The sequence below is a fragment of the Megascapheus bottae genome, chromosome 8 (genome assembly GCF_031878675.1).
Source record: "Megascapheus bottae isolate mThoBot1 chromosome 8, mThoBot2.hap1, whole genome shotgun sequence".
In the NCBI taxonomy this organism is placed as follows: Eukaryota; Metazoa; Chordata; class Mammalia; order Rodentia; family Geomyidae; genus Megascapheus; species Megascapheus bottae.
The window spans coordinates 20,397,669-20,412,057 of NC_143516.1; the positions used below are offsets into that span (position 1 = coordinate 20,397,669).

Below are 14,389 nucleotides of genomic sequence, written 5' to 3' on the forward strand. Positions count from 1 at the left end.
ACAGCCATATAGTTTGTAATATAGTCTGTACAAGTATAAGGAGAGCATCCGTCAATCTTTCTTTCTGTGATTTTTGTTTAGTCCATGAAACCGCAGGGCATATTGTTTACTTTCTTGGTGGTCAAGGCTTTAGGAAGATGAATAACTGTCAGAGTATGGCCTCTTTGATTTTTCTGATGATCTTCAACCACTTTAATATAAAGTAACATAGGTTGAGTTTTTTCGCGGGATTCCTCTGGAAGCTTCAAGTCGTATATCCAAGACCAGGCCTCTTACTCTCCTCCTTGGGAGTCTGCGTGTCAGCAGATTGGAACTCAGAGCCCTGACCTGGAACCTCCACAATCAATCCAGATTGAAGCCAATGCCATAGTCTTCGTCTTCTAAGAGGGACAGAAGTGCAATCTACCCAAGTGTACAAGCTGAATTTTGAGGCATCTGTACCTCAGCGCCCATCAAAGGACCACTCACAGCTAATTCTTTTGGCATACATGTGGCCAGCCCAATCTCCCCTGCTTCAGATCCCTTCTATACTGGGTTTTCGCCCAAGATTGGCTTACAGAAAGGATGAAATGTGGTCTGAGGGGATGTATGACTATGAAAGGCTCCCCAGAGAAAGAGGGCCGCCTCGGAATCACACCAGTGATGCCTACAATAGAGTAGTTAATATTGTGCCAAAGAAATCACCACTGCTAGAAAAGAGACCTCCACTGCTAGAAAAGAGACCTCCACTACTAGACAGACCTGATGAAGGAAGCTACAATAGATATTACAGTCATGTTGATTACCGAGACTATGACAAGGGCCGCAGTTTTTCTCGTGATTGAAGGAATGTTCTACCTCACAGAGGAGATGAATCTGGCTGTACATGGAGTAGAGATAATCATTCTACAAGCCGACAGCCTGAGTACAGGGACACAAGAGATGGCTTTAGAAGGAAAAGTTTCTACTCTTCCCATTATTCACGGGACCATTCTCCCCATAAAAGGGAGTCTCCATTTTTTCAGAGAATCACTTGGTGGGTCGAAAGGACTCTCCACACAGCAGGTCTGGCTCCAGTGGCAGCAGCAGGGGCTACTCTCCAGAACGGAGCAAGTCATACTCATTCCACCAGTCACAGCATAGAAAGCCTGTGTGTGCGGGTGCCTCCTACAAACAGCAGAGTGAAGGAAATCCAGAAAGAGGTAAAGAGAGATCTGCTCAGTCTTTGAAAACATCACGAGACACTTCACCTTCAAGCTCTTCAGCAGTTCCTTCTTCAAAGGTGTTAGACAAACCCACTAGGTTAACCGAAAAGGAACTGGCTGAGGCTGTAAGCAAGTAGGCTGTGGAAAAGTTAGAGAAGTCCGATGAGAGTAACTTGCCTGACATTTCTGAGTTTGAGACTATACCTGCTGCACCATTATTAATTGACCAGCCCGAAGAACCTGAGTCGAACACAACAGATGGGAAGGAATTATTTGAAGACAGCCAGCTAAACAGTCGCTCTAAAGCAATGGCATCAAAAACCAAAGAGATCAAGCAGGTTTACTGGCAAAACTGGGAAACTTTCGGGATGATGGTGAAAATGCTTATTGAAAAAGATCCATCAAGTTAGAGTATGGCAGATGGCGCCGAGACAATAGGGACACTGCCTAGCTCTCTCTCACAAAAAGAGAGAACCAGGGAGTCCCACGAGCCAATTATCCTAAGAAATCCACAACAACAAACTCAAAAAGCAACGGAGAAGGACTCAAACCGGAAAAGAAATCCAGATAAAGCTCACATCCAACTTTCTCAAAGAATTCGGAACGCGAGGACCCCTCCCCCACCTCTCTCCTCCGGCTCCAAGCCATGAAAAGCGGCGGTGGAGGGCACCTGAGGGAGCCGGGTGGCCAGCCCAAACGCTGCAGAAGCCAGCACAGGACCAGGCCAGCAAGCCCTGGAAGCAGCAGAACCCAGACACGGAACCAGAACAGCAAGCAGCGGAACCCAGACTCGGAACGCAGGCGGCAGAGGAGACCCGAGGGGAGTGAAAGACTCCCCACCACCGTGGAACACCTGCAGAGGGATGCAGAAGCGTGAGTAATACAGCACGTCCCCAAACACATCGGGAAAGCAGAGAGGGTGCCAAGCAATAGAACTTAACTCAGACCCCTCCACCCCGCCCAAGAAAGACTGGCAGGAGCAGGGGGGCAAGGAATTTAGAATCCTGTCCCTTCCCTCAACAGCCCCCTCCCTCAGGCCATTGACTGGAGATGGACAGGTGGGCAACCTAAGACCCAGCACCCCACCAAGAGAGGCGGAGCTGTCCCAACTCCCACCAGCCCAACGGGCTCATCTCCCAGCCCTCTGACTGGAGACTGACAGGTGGGCGGACCCTAAGACTCAGCACCCCACCAGGGGAGGCGGAGCTGTCCCAGCTCCCACCGGCCAACCAGGCTCCTCTCCCAGGCCACTGGATCTGGAGAGTGGAGGGCGTTGGGACCCTGCCTTACAACAGTGGGTAGGGGTTGTGGGAAAATAGGAGCCAGCATCTGCCCCCCCCTCAATTCTTGAGTGGGGCATCCTCCAGCTGGGAATCCTGAGCAAGACAGCACCCAGGGCCCCCCCACAGTCACAGACTCTGACAAAGCAGTGGAAACAGCAGGGATCTGAAGGGCCGACCAGCAGCCAAGCTCCCCTTCTGAGAATCAGAAAGGTGCAGCTCTGCCCTTGGAGCCCATGTCCTCAGCTGGGCACCGCCGCTGGGAACAGAGGGGTCTCCTTCTGGTCCTGCTGAGAGCCCCTGGAAACTCTCAATCCCCAGACCCTTGGCTTGGGGCCGCCCCTGGAAGCAGCACAGGAAAACGTCTGCCAACCGCGCTCAGACAGAAGCTCGCAGATCCATCCCCATGGTCCACTGTGAGACCACTGGTTGGGCTAAGAGCTAGTCGTGCAGCAACACATAAGTTTTATTCTAATACTTTCCAAATTTTGTACTTAAATACGCTACCTACTTACCAACTTAGGTCAGTTATCCTTACGCTATACCTTTTCTTCATTACTACAATATTCTTACACTCCTACGTTAATCCTCTTATACCTCCCCTGAACTCTCTCATTCTATTTTTCTAACTTTGGTCCTCTGCTCATCTTTCAACCCTTATAATGCATGGATCTACACTTTATGGCTGTTGAGCAATACTGTATGTCTAGGTATTTAATTATTCTCTAGGCTCAGAGGTACTTATAGACAATAGAGATTGGATTGAGAGACTTATTGTTCTGGGTATAAATCGCTTATCAGTGGTTGTATTAGACTGGTCTGTAAGTACACAAAAAGAAAGAGTGATAACACCAATCAAAAATTGTGAACATCTAGTGTCTGCCAGCTACAGAGGTCTAGGTTGGTTATATCTGAAAAACTATAATCGTGTTTAGTATTAATCTTGCTCCCATTTTCAAATGGGTAGAACAAGAAACTCAAGAAAAATGTCAAATCAAGAAACAACATCCTCACCCAATGTAAACAGACAATGAAACAGTCACTGGCAAACCTAGAGGAGAGTCTTCCAAGTGCTATACAAATGTAAGTGCTATACATCATTAATGAAAAATGTGAAAATATAAAGAAAGAGATAAGGGAGGAAGCCATAGCTAAACAAGAGGAAACCATAAACAAGGTGATAAGTGAAAAAGAAGAAGCCATAAAGGAGGCCATAATAAAGGTTTTTCAAAGAAAGATGGATGAATTCATAGAATCCACAAATAAAAAAGTGACTGAACTCCAGCAAATGTCCAAAGAAAATAAAGCTATTGAGCTAACCACTCAAAAGGAAATCAAGGAGCTAAAGAAATCCATACATGATCTAAAAGAAGAGATGCAAGGCATCAAAAATGAACAATTAGAAGCAAGGGAGATGAAGAATAAAGTAGATAGCTTTGATAGCAGGTTAGACAATGCAGAGGAGAGAATTTCTGGGGCTGAAGATAATTTAGTTATTATAGAGAAAGAACAGAAAACGAGTCAATCCAAATCTAGGAAATATGAGAGAGCACTTCAGGAGGTCCAAGATACAATTAGGAAGCCTAATTAAAGGCTAATTGGTATTGAGGAGGGTCTGGAGAAAGAGGTCAATGGTATTAGAAATACCCTTCAGGGAATCATCTCAGAGATTTTTCCAAATATCCAGAAGGGCAGGCCCATCCAGATACAAGAAGCTTTTAGTACCCCAAACAAACCTGACCAGAAAAGAACATCCCACCGCCACATTGTGATCCGAACTGGATCAATAGAAACCAAAGAAAGAATCCTAACGGCAACCAGGGAAAAGGGATCAGTAACTTATAAAGACAAACCAATAAGAATAACCCCAGATTACTCAGCAGAGACCATGCAAGCAAGGAGTGACTGGAAACAAATATCTCATGCCCTGAAGTCAAATAACTACCAACCAAGAATACCGTACCCAGCTAAGCTCTCATTCATAACTGAGGGAACCTTAAAAATATTCAATTCCAGGGAAAAGCTGCAACAATATGTAGCAACAAAACCAACACTACAGAGAATCCTCAAAGATGTTCTATACATAGAAAACCAAAATAAATGCAATATAGGGAAAGAAATGGCACCTAAACAGCATACCATCTAAGGACCACAAGAACTGTCAAGACACAGGCCCAAATAAAAGCTTTTAAAAATGGTAGGAACTAATAAATATCTCTCAATCCTAACTCTCAATATCAATGGACTTAACTCTCCAATTAAACGGCATAGACTGTCTAGTTGGATCAAAAAGCAACAGCCATCGTTCTGCTGTCTTCAAGAGACACATCTTACCCAAAAAAACCAATCATCTTTTGAAAGTGAGAGATTGGAATAAACTCTATCAAGCTAATGGCCCCCATAAACAGGCTGGAGTTGCCATTCTCATATCAGATAAAATAGACTTCAAACTAAAATTAGTAAGAAAAGACAAAGAAGGAGGAAAGGGGTCTTTCCTCCAGGAAGACATAACGATCCTAAATATTTACACACCCAATATCGGAGCTCCGAACTTCATCAAGCAAACTTTACTTACACTGAAACCATGCATAGATCGAAACACAGTGATTGTCGGTGATTTTAACACACCACTCTCACCTATGGACAGATCAACAAGGCAAAAACTCAACAGAGAAACCTTAGAACTGAACAACTATATAGACCAACTAGATCTAACAGACATCTGCAGAATATTCCACCCAGCAACAACACAATATACGCTTTTCTCAGCAGCACATGGAACATTTTCCAAAATAGACCACATCTTAGGCCATAAAACAAACCTGAACAGATTCAGAAACACTGAAATTATTCCCTGCACGCTCTCAGACCACAAAGGCATCAAATTGGAACTGAACACACATCTCCACCAACGAAAACCCTGTAACTCATGGAGACTGAACAACACATTGTTGAATCACCAATGGGTCATCGAAGAGATCAGAACAGAAATCCAACAGTTTATGAAATTTAACAATAAGAAGCACACAAAATACCGACTCCTCTGGGACACAGCAGAGGTAGTACTCAGAGGAAAATTTATAGTGCTGAGTGCCTACAACAACAAGTTGGAAAAATCGCAAACCAACAAGTTAATGTCTCACCTTAAGCTCCTGGAAAAAGAGCAACAGACCAACCCTAATCCCAGTAGAAGAAAGCAAATTATTAAAATCAAAGCAGAATTAAATGATCTGGAATCCAAAAAAACTATAGAAAGAATCAACAAAACAAGGAGTTGGTTCTTTGAAAGAACTAACAAAATTGACAAACCCTTAGCAAATCTTACCAAAAAAAGAAGAGAGCATATCGAAATAAACAATATTGCAGACGAAAATGGTAAAATCACGACAGAAATTACCAAGATCCAGAATATCATGAGGGAATACTTCTCAAACCTTTACACCAACAAATTTGAGAATCTAAAAGAAATGGATGAATTCCTAGCCAATATTAACATACCCACACTGAACCAAGAAGAACTAACCCAACTCAACAGGCCTATTTCAAGCTCTGAAATAGAAATGGCAATTAGAGAACTTCCACCTAAGAAAAGCCCAGGGCCAGATGGATTCACAGCTGAATTCTATAAGGTCTTCAAAGCAGAGCTCACACCAATACTCCTCAAGCTCTTCAACAAAATTGAAAATGAAGGTTCTTTACCAAACTCATTCTATGAAGCCAGTATAACCCTCATCCCCAAATCAGACAGAGATTCATCAAAGAAAGAGAACTATAGACCTATTTCTTTGATGAACATCGATGCAAAACTTCTCAATAAAATACTGGCCAACCGTCTACAACAACTCATCAAAAAAATTATACACTATGATCAAACTGGATTCATCATAGGGAGGAAAGCTGGTTCAACATACGCAAATCAATTAATATAATTCAACACATCAACAGGAGCAAGGACAAAAATCACATGAATGTCTCAATAGATGCAGAAAAGGCATTTGACAAGATCCAACACCCCTTTATGTTAAAAGCTCTGGAGAAACTAGGAATCCATGGAACATTCCTCAATATAATAAAGGCTGTGTATGACAAACCCACTGCTAGTATTACACTTAATGGTGAAAATCTAAAGCCATTCCCTCTAAAATCAGGAACGAGACAAGGATGCCCACTCTCTCCACTCCTGTTTAACATAGTATTAGAATTCCTAGCCAGTGCAATAAGGCAAGAAGCAAGCATAAAGGGGATCCAAGTAGGGAAAGAGGAAATAAAACTATCCCTCTTTGCAGATGACATGATTCTGTATTTAAAGAATCCTATAGACTCTACTCCCAAGCTCCTTGAGCTGATTCAAAACTTTGGAAGGGTAGCAGGGTATAAAATTAACCCTCAAAAATCAACTGCCTTCCTCTACACCAACAGTGAGAAGAACGAGGCAATAATCAGGAAAGCAACTCCTTTCACAATAGCCTCAAAGAAAATAAAGTACCTAGGAATTACCTTAACTAAGAATGTAAAGGACCTTTTTGATGAAAACTTTAAAACCCTAAAAAAGGAAATTAAAGCAGAACTAAGGAAATGGAAAAACCTCCCATGCTCCTGGATTGGAAGAATCAACATTGTGAAAATGACAATCTTGCCAAGGGCTATCTACAAATTCAACACAATACCCATCAATATCCCAATGGCATTCTTTAAAGAAATAGAAGAGGCAATCCAAAATTTCATATGGAATAATAAAAGACCCCGTAGAGCAAAAAAACTTCTTTGCAGAAAGAACAGCGCTGGAGGAATTTCAATTCCAAACTTTAGACTCTATTACAGGGCTATAATTATCAAAACAGCTTGGTACTGACACAAGAACAGGCCTGAAGACCAATGGAATAGAACTGAGGACCCAGATACTAAACCACAGACCTATGGCCACCTAATCTTTGACAAGGGAGCCAAAAAAATAGCATGGAAGAAAGACAGCCTCTTCAACAAGTTGTGCTGGCAGAACTGGTTAAGCACCTGCAGAAAACTAAAGTTGGATCCTTCTTTGTCACTCTGCACTAGAATTAACTCCAAATGGATCAAAGACCTGGAGGTAAAAGATGACACTCTGAAAACTTTACAAGAAGGAATAGGAGATACACTAGGCCTCCTTGGCACAGGTCGAAACTTTCTTAATAAGGACCAAGAATCACAACAAATCAGAGAAAGGCTGGATAAGTGGGACTGCATTAAACTGCAGAGCTTTTGTATGGCAAAGGACATAGCTAGTAAACTAATTGGGAAGCCTACAGAGTATCTAAAATATATCAACAGCTCAAAAAATCGAATCAATCCAAAACTAATCTCCAAAGTAACAACCATCCCATTAAAAAATGGGCCAAAGACTTAAAGAGAGTCTTCTCTGAAGAAGAAACAAAAATGGCCTATAGACACATGAAGAAATGCTGAACATCTCTGGTCATAAAAGAAATGCAAATCAAAACAACTCTAAGATTCCACCTCATTCCAGTTAGAATGGCCAGGATCAGGAAAACGAATAATAACAGATGCTGGAGGGGATGTGGCCAGGAGGGATCACTACTACACTGTTGGTGGGAGTGCAAACTCATTCAACCACTATGGAAAGCAGTATGGCAATGCCTCAAAAGGCTAAACATAGAACTCCCCTATGATCCAGCAATCCCACTACTTGGCATTTACCCAACCATCCAGAAACTAGGGCATACTAAATCCACTAGCACAACAATGTTCATTGCAGCATTATTCACCATAGCAAAGATATGGAACCAACCTAGATGTCCCTCAGTTGATGAGTGGATCAACAAGTTGTGGTATTTGTACACAATGGAATTCTATGCTGCTGTCAGAAAAAACGACATCGACCCATTTGTTAGGAAATGAAAAGACTTCGAAAAAATCCTATTGAGTGAAGTAAGCCAAACTCAAAGGAACTTAGGCTCAATGGTTTCCCTCATTTGTCATAATCAGTGGAAACCTTGGGCTGTACTAGCAGAAATCTGCAATAGAGCAAAACCTTGATACATAAGGCCATATAGTATGAAGCTAATTGAAAGGACCTCCAGGATATTGAAACAAAAGCCATATAACGAATGATTGTTGTCCTTAATCTACTGTTATCTCTCATCTCCTTTGCTGTCCCTTGGGTACAGTATCTCACTTTGTTATCTGATACATTGGATTTATTTGTATTTGGTTATTGGAAATTTGATAGGCAAGGGGGGAAAACCAAGAGGAGGGTGGGGGGGATGGAGGGGTGAGGGGAGGGTAATGGATACCAAGACATGTGAAAGGTTATCAATGTAAGTGAATTAATGCACCTTCTATCTGGCAAATATCATGTAACCCTTTTATTAATTACAATAAAAAATATATTAAAAAAAGAAAAAGATCCATCATTAGAACAGTTGATACAGTTTGTACTGAGGCAGAATTTACATGAAATAGGTGAGTGGTGTGTTGAAGAACTAAAGAATTTCATTGCAGAATATGATAATTCTGCTCAAGATTTTGGAGAGCCTTTTTAGAAGAATTAGTGTTCAGGCAAAATAAAGAAAGAAATGTTTCTAGATGTAACCGCCCTCCCTCCTCCACTTCTGGATTTGTGTAAATCCATAATGTATAGAACTTTTGTTATAAAGAGATACTTATTTGGCCACAGTTCCAATTTAGTTAGTTAAACATCTAAAATAAATATTTTTATTATTTTTTTCTAAACACAAAGCCACCTAGTTCATATTCCCTGCCTCTACGACTGCTCCACCTTCCCCCCCGCCCCACCCCCCAAAAAGATGGTTATTTGGTGAGCTTTGATAAGGCAGTCCTGGAGAGCAGTCTTCTATACTTACTCCTGTTCTACTATCTTCCACAGCATATGGTGATTTGTTTGGTCATGTGAGTGTAATTTGTAAGTAGCGATCATTCCATTTGAACGTGTATAGTCTTGGATGACAGTGCATACCAAATACACAAGAGCTGGGATTCAAATATTTCCTCAGAAAAAAAACAAGACAAATTGATTATGGGTATTTAAACTGGTTTCATCAACTTTTATAATTTTCTGGGGGAAATGAGGAATGTGTAGAAAAGGCAATGTTTCTATGCTACAGGTATTGAGTCTAGATTTTTTTTTAAATAAATATCATTTTTAGATCATTAACTATACGGAAGATTATTAATAGCAGTAAGGGAGCCATTTTTTTCCTTCATTAATCTTTCTCCTTTTGTTAGTCTTCTCATCGTGTGGTACATGTTTCCTTTGCTCACTGGGTAAGGGGGGTGACATCCATATGCATGAGCTGCAGTTACAGCACCTTATGGAACTTAGTAGTTTTTATTTATTATAGTAAAATCAAAGTTTTACTTTGCAGAATTACAAATCTATCACATCTTTTCCAGCAGGACTTAGTCTTTCAATCTTGACTCATTTTTGAGAAATCTTAAGTAATTTAACATTCCTTAATAATCCTTTAGACAGTGTCAAATCTGAAGTAGAAGGAATTTTTCCCTAAAAAGGGCTCCATTTTTCCTATCTTTTAACCACTCTTAGAAATCTGATTATGATAGATAAAGCTTAGGTTTATGGTCTCCTGTGTCAGCATTGGAGTGGTTGTTGTTTGTGAATAATAAAACCTTGCTACTATTTTCCCTTGAAAGCATGGGGTTACTGTTGTTGATAAGAAGGCATGGTTAAAATGTGAAAGATCATTTAAACCAAAGCCAGTTATGAGGAGTATTCTCTCCTGTTGGTTTACGTTCACCTCAGAACTACAAGAATATCAAAGTATACAGTGAATAGCTGTCTGTAACATTTTTACCAGTTGTGTCAATAGCATATTAGTCTTGACATGTCTTGGCACTGTGGTTCTGGTTTTTGTTTGTTTGTTTGTTTTTTGTGATATCTTAATTTGTAAGTTGTTTTTTGTTGTTGTTTAAGTAACTAAATGGACTATAAATATAGATAGATGTGTGTCAGTACCAAGAATTTCTTTTCTCAAATCCCTAAATTTCTGATTTCCAACTTCTAATAACTTCTGAGTAGCAAAAACTTTTATTTTCAATTTTCCTATAGACCTACAAAGTATGAATACTGTGTTTCAATGGACTTATTGCATACTTTTTGCTGAATTCTTTTCTGTAAACACAATTGCCTTGTTCAGTTTTGTTGTAAACTGACTTAAAATAAGATGCACTGTTGATATGCTTTCCAATGTGTGTTTGATAAGAGTGATAAAATAAAGCTTAAAGATACAAAAAAAAAACCCCAAAACAAAAAACGTATGTAGTCTTTTGCATACTTGTAATGGAGATTGCCATGTGAAAACTGTTAGCATTTTGGGGTGTGATTATTATTATTATTATTATTATTATTATTATTATTATTTAACCTGACTCTTTTGTTAGGCCTTTAGCAGGTGGAGGGTACCATCCTAATAAACAGTACCCTGGTATCTTAATGAATATTTGCTTTGAGAACAGTTCTCATTCAGCAACAACAAAAACATCAAAACCTCTAAAATAAATAATTCCTTGTACAAGTATCATATAATAAGAATAAAAGAGCAATTTGAGATGAAAGTAAGTATTTTAAAGATGTGATGCCTCAAATGCGATTCTGAAAAGAAAACTCCACTTAATAGGAGCATAGGAGTTTTACACTTTCATAGGCCCATACTTGAAAAAATATGATCACATGCTCATAATTAAATCATTTGCAAATTATTCTTTTACTGCTTCATAATCTGAATATTTTATTCTGGTCACTTTTTAGATGTCCTTTAACCTTCAAGTATTCTTGAAAGAAACAAAGGAGAATTAGTAAGCTAGCAAGGAGTCTATGTGTACCAGTTCTTCATGAGTGAGCCAACCACATCAAGAGTTAGTTAAGAATCTAACTGGGACCATTAGAATATTACACTCATTTCCTGGCCATTTTCAGCAGTCCTGTGAATTGAGCCAAAATGTATAATTTTGTAGCATTAGTATGAAACTTTAGCAATCATGTTTGTTATTACTGCCCAATTGCATTATCTTCCCATCCTTTTTCCATTTCCAACATATCCTCACTTCAATTCTGACATTATTTTTATGCCCTTTATTGATATCATCTAAAAGTACCTAAGGATTATATTGAAAGTGGAAACAGCAGCATAAATAAATTTAATGGAACTTACAATGGGTGCTTCAAAGTATGTTTTATGCCATTTTACAAATTTAAAAGCTTGATGAAGGCCACATAAGTTTTCTTAGGCCACCTAAATTTTCCTCTCTTTGAAATCTAACTTCTTGACTTATCCAGCATTTATAAAGTATCAGCCCAGTAAAAGTTCCATATATTATCCCTGCTGTTCTTCAATGTGAACAGTGGTATTGCTGACTTTAGACAGATCAAGAAGACTCTGATGTTGATTTTATTTAATCCTCCCAGTGTTTTTTCTTTCTCTTAAAGGAAGTCTACTTCCAGAATTCAGTTCCTTTAATCAAGATGGTTTTACAAGTTTAAAAGTAAAATTTGAGGTACTGTAATAGATTAAGGAGTTGTTTGTTTTATTGAAATAGTGTTTTGCTAATATATTTCAGTTTAGACACATGCATTTAAAGCTGCATATAGCTTGGTATTACTAGCATTCTGCTAGAGTTGTCAGTGTTAAACAGCTTATTTGGTTTTTGTTCTTTAAATCCCTTTTTAAAGTTTAATTTAGGATAGATATATGCAGATGTGTTCTAGACAGTGTTTTTTGCTGTATGTTCTTATTTGTAGATTGTCTATTGATTTTGAGTAATGCCCAATCGATGTGACAAAACATTTATTGTCTTACCATAAAGCCTTGATGATCAACAGAGGGAAAGCAGATGTTGTAAAGCTTTTTGTGAACTTAAAAAAATACAAAATAAAGCAACCAAGTTTAAATAAAAAAATAACATAGGTTGTTATATTTTAGGATAAATTCTTATGATCCTATGCTCCTTCATTTGTAACTTGTGATAACTTTTATTATACAGTGTGGATATTTTTTTCCATTGACTGGATTTTGTCATCCTTAATACCAATCTGAGTTTTGTTTCCATAGTTAATACATTAATTCACAGATGACCTGGATTCTTTTAAGACTTGATAAGGTAAATCAGGGGTAACTTTTATCTAGGACTAGATCATTTTGACTTCTAAGGTATAGTTTTGTGGCATTTCTACAAAATCTTCAATATTTAATAAAAATCTTTTCTCTTTGGCAGGTATGAAAATAAGAGAAAGTTGCAATGAAGGCAACATTGATAGAGCTTTCTGAAATGGAGTGAGCAAGCCTGGATGGCAACAGGATTCACACACACATCTGGGAATCTTTGGTTTACAGGCATCTGGAATGACCAGATAATTACAAACTGTCCAGGTGCAGGTCAAAATGTTATAAAACTGCTATGGACTTTTTTTACTATGTATATGCATTTATATCATATTTCCAATAGTTTCTGAACTTAATTTGATCCATACAGGTTATTTAAAAAAATTGCTGCTCTTTTAACTCTGAGAGTTCAAGTCCCAGTTCTCTCATTCTCATTCTTTGTCTAGAATGATTCTGTGCTTTGGATGGGGCAGTCTCAGTTCTCACATACACAATTTCAAATGCAGCTGTGTGTAGGGGATGCCTGAACACATTTCTGAAACTCCTCTGCTCAGCTCATTGAATCTGTCATACAATTTTGGCCCTCAATGATCTTAAATTCAAATTTCAGCCTAAACTTAGAATGGCTGGGTTCTGTTTGAGTCTCACAAGACAATAAGTTGGAAATGAACTTACAACTTGGGAGAGGTGGGGAAGGGAAAGTGGGAGGAAAACATGGGACAGGTAACAATGTTGAAGAAGAAATGTACTCACTACTTTACGTATGTAACTGTAACCCTTCTTTACCTCACTCTGATGATAAAATTTTAAGAGAGAGAGAAGAAAAGAAAACATATCAAACAGAAAGAAGGTACAATTTCAGGACAAATCTCAATTTTCTGCCTTTCTTTCAAGACTTATTGTCACATAATGTATTTGGTTTAGTGTAGAAAAGTTGTTATTTTATATATTTTGTCCAGTTTCTGTAGGGAGCCGGGACAAACGCCATTAGATGGCGCCCGTTTCCTGACTCCTTAGAGGTAAACGACTTCACATAAGGCAATGCGGTGCTCGACTACGTGTCCTAAGTTATGCGCATGCGTGAGTCACATGATGATCCCTGGCCAATCCCGCGGCACCTCGTTGTGGCTGTAGGGCGGCAGCCAATGGTGGAGCGATCCGTGTTCCTGTTCCCTATATAAGCTGCTGCTTTTGATGCCTCGGTCTTTTTCGCTTCCTGCTCCCCCTTCAATCAAAAGGCTCTCCATTAAAGTATGATTTGAGAAGAATCCTCGCGTGGTGGTCGTTCTTCCTCGCTGGTCGAGGAGCTCGCCGCAACTGGTGCCGAAACCCGGGACCCTGGGAAGACAGGACGACAAGCGAAAAGGCCGAGGAGGATTCAGAACTCAACATACGGAGAGGAGACGTCGGTAAGTATCAGCCTGATCAGCTGAGGTCCCCAGATATGCTGTTTCTTTGGGTACAATTCTGGGTGCTTGCTGTTGTCCTTCCTTGCTTGCTGCTGGTGTGTTTTTGTTGCATTTGTCTGCGTTGCGGCAACTCACAGATTGTTAAGAGAGCCAGTAGGACATTGAGGAAGCACCAGGATAGTCTCTCCGAGGCAGAATCAAATGGGGAGGAAAAAGGTAGGCCAAAAAGAAAAGGGAAAGAAAATAAAAAAGGGAGACTTTATGTCAAAGAACAGAGGGTGGACGCACCCTTTCAAGATACCGGGCAGGAGGGAGATAAGGAGGAGCAAGGCATAAGAACAATGGAGACGCCCCCAGGGCAGTCTTACCCGGATCCGGGCAGG

The 14,389-nt window shown here is 39.8% G+C and overlaps 1 pseudogene; it reads left to right on the forward strand.

The window, feature by feature from the left end:
- Window positions 1–528: 528 nt before the first annotated feature.
- LOC150059628 (periphilin-1-like) lies at window positions 529–9,048 on the forward strand (annotated as a pseudogene).
- Window positions 9,049–14,389: the final 5,341 nt, after the last annotated feature.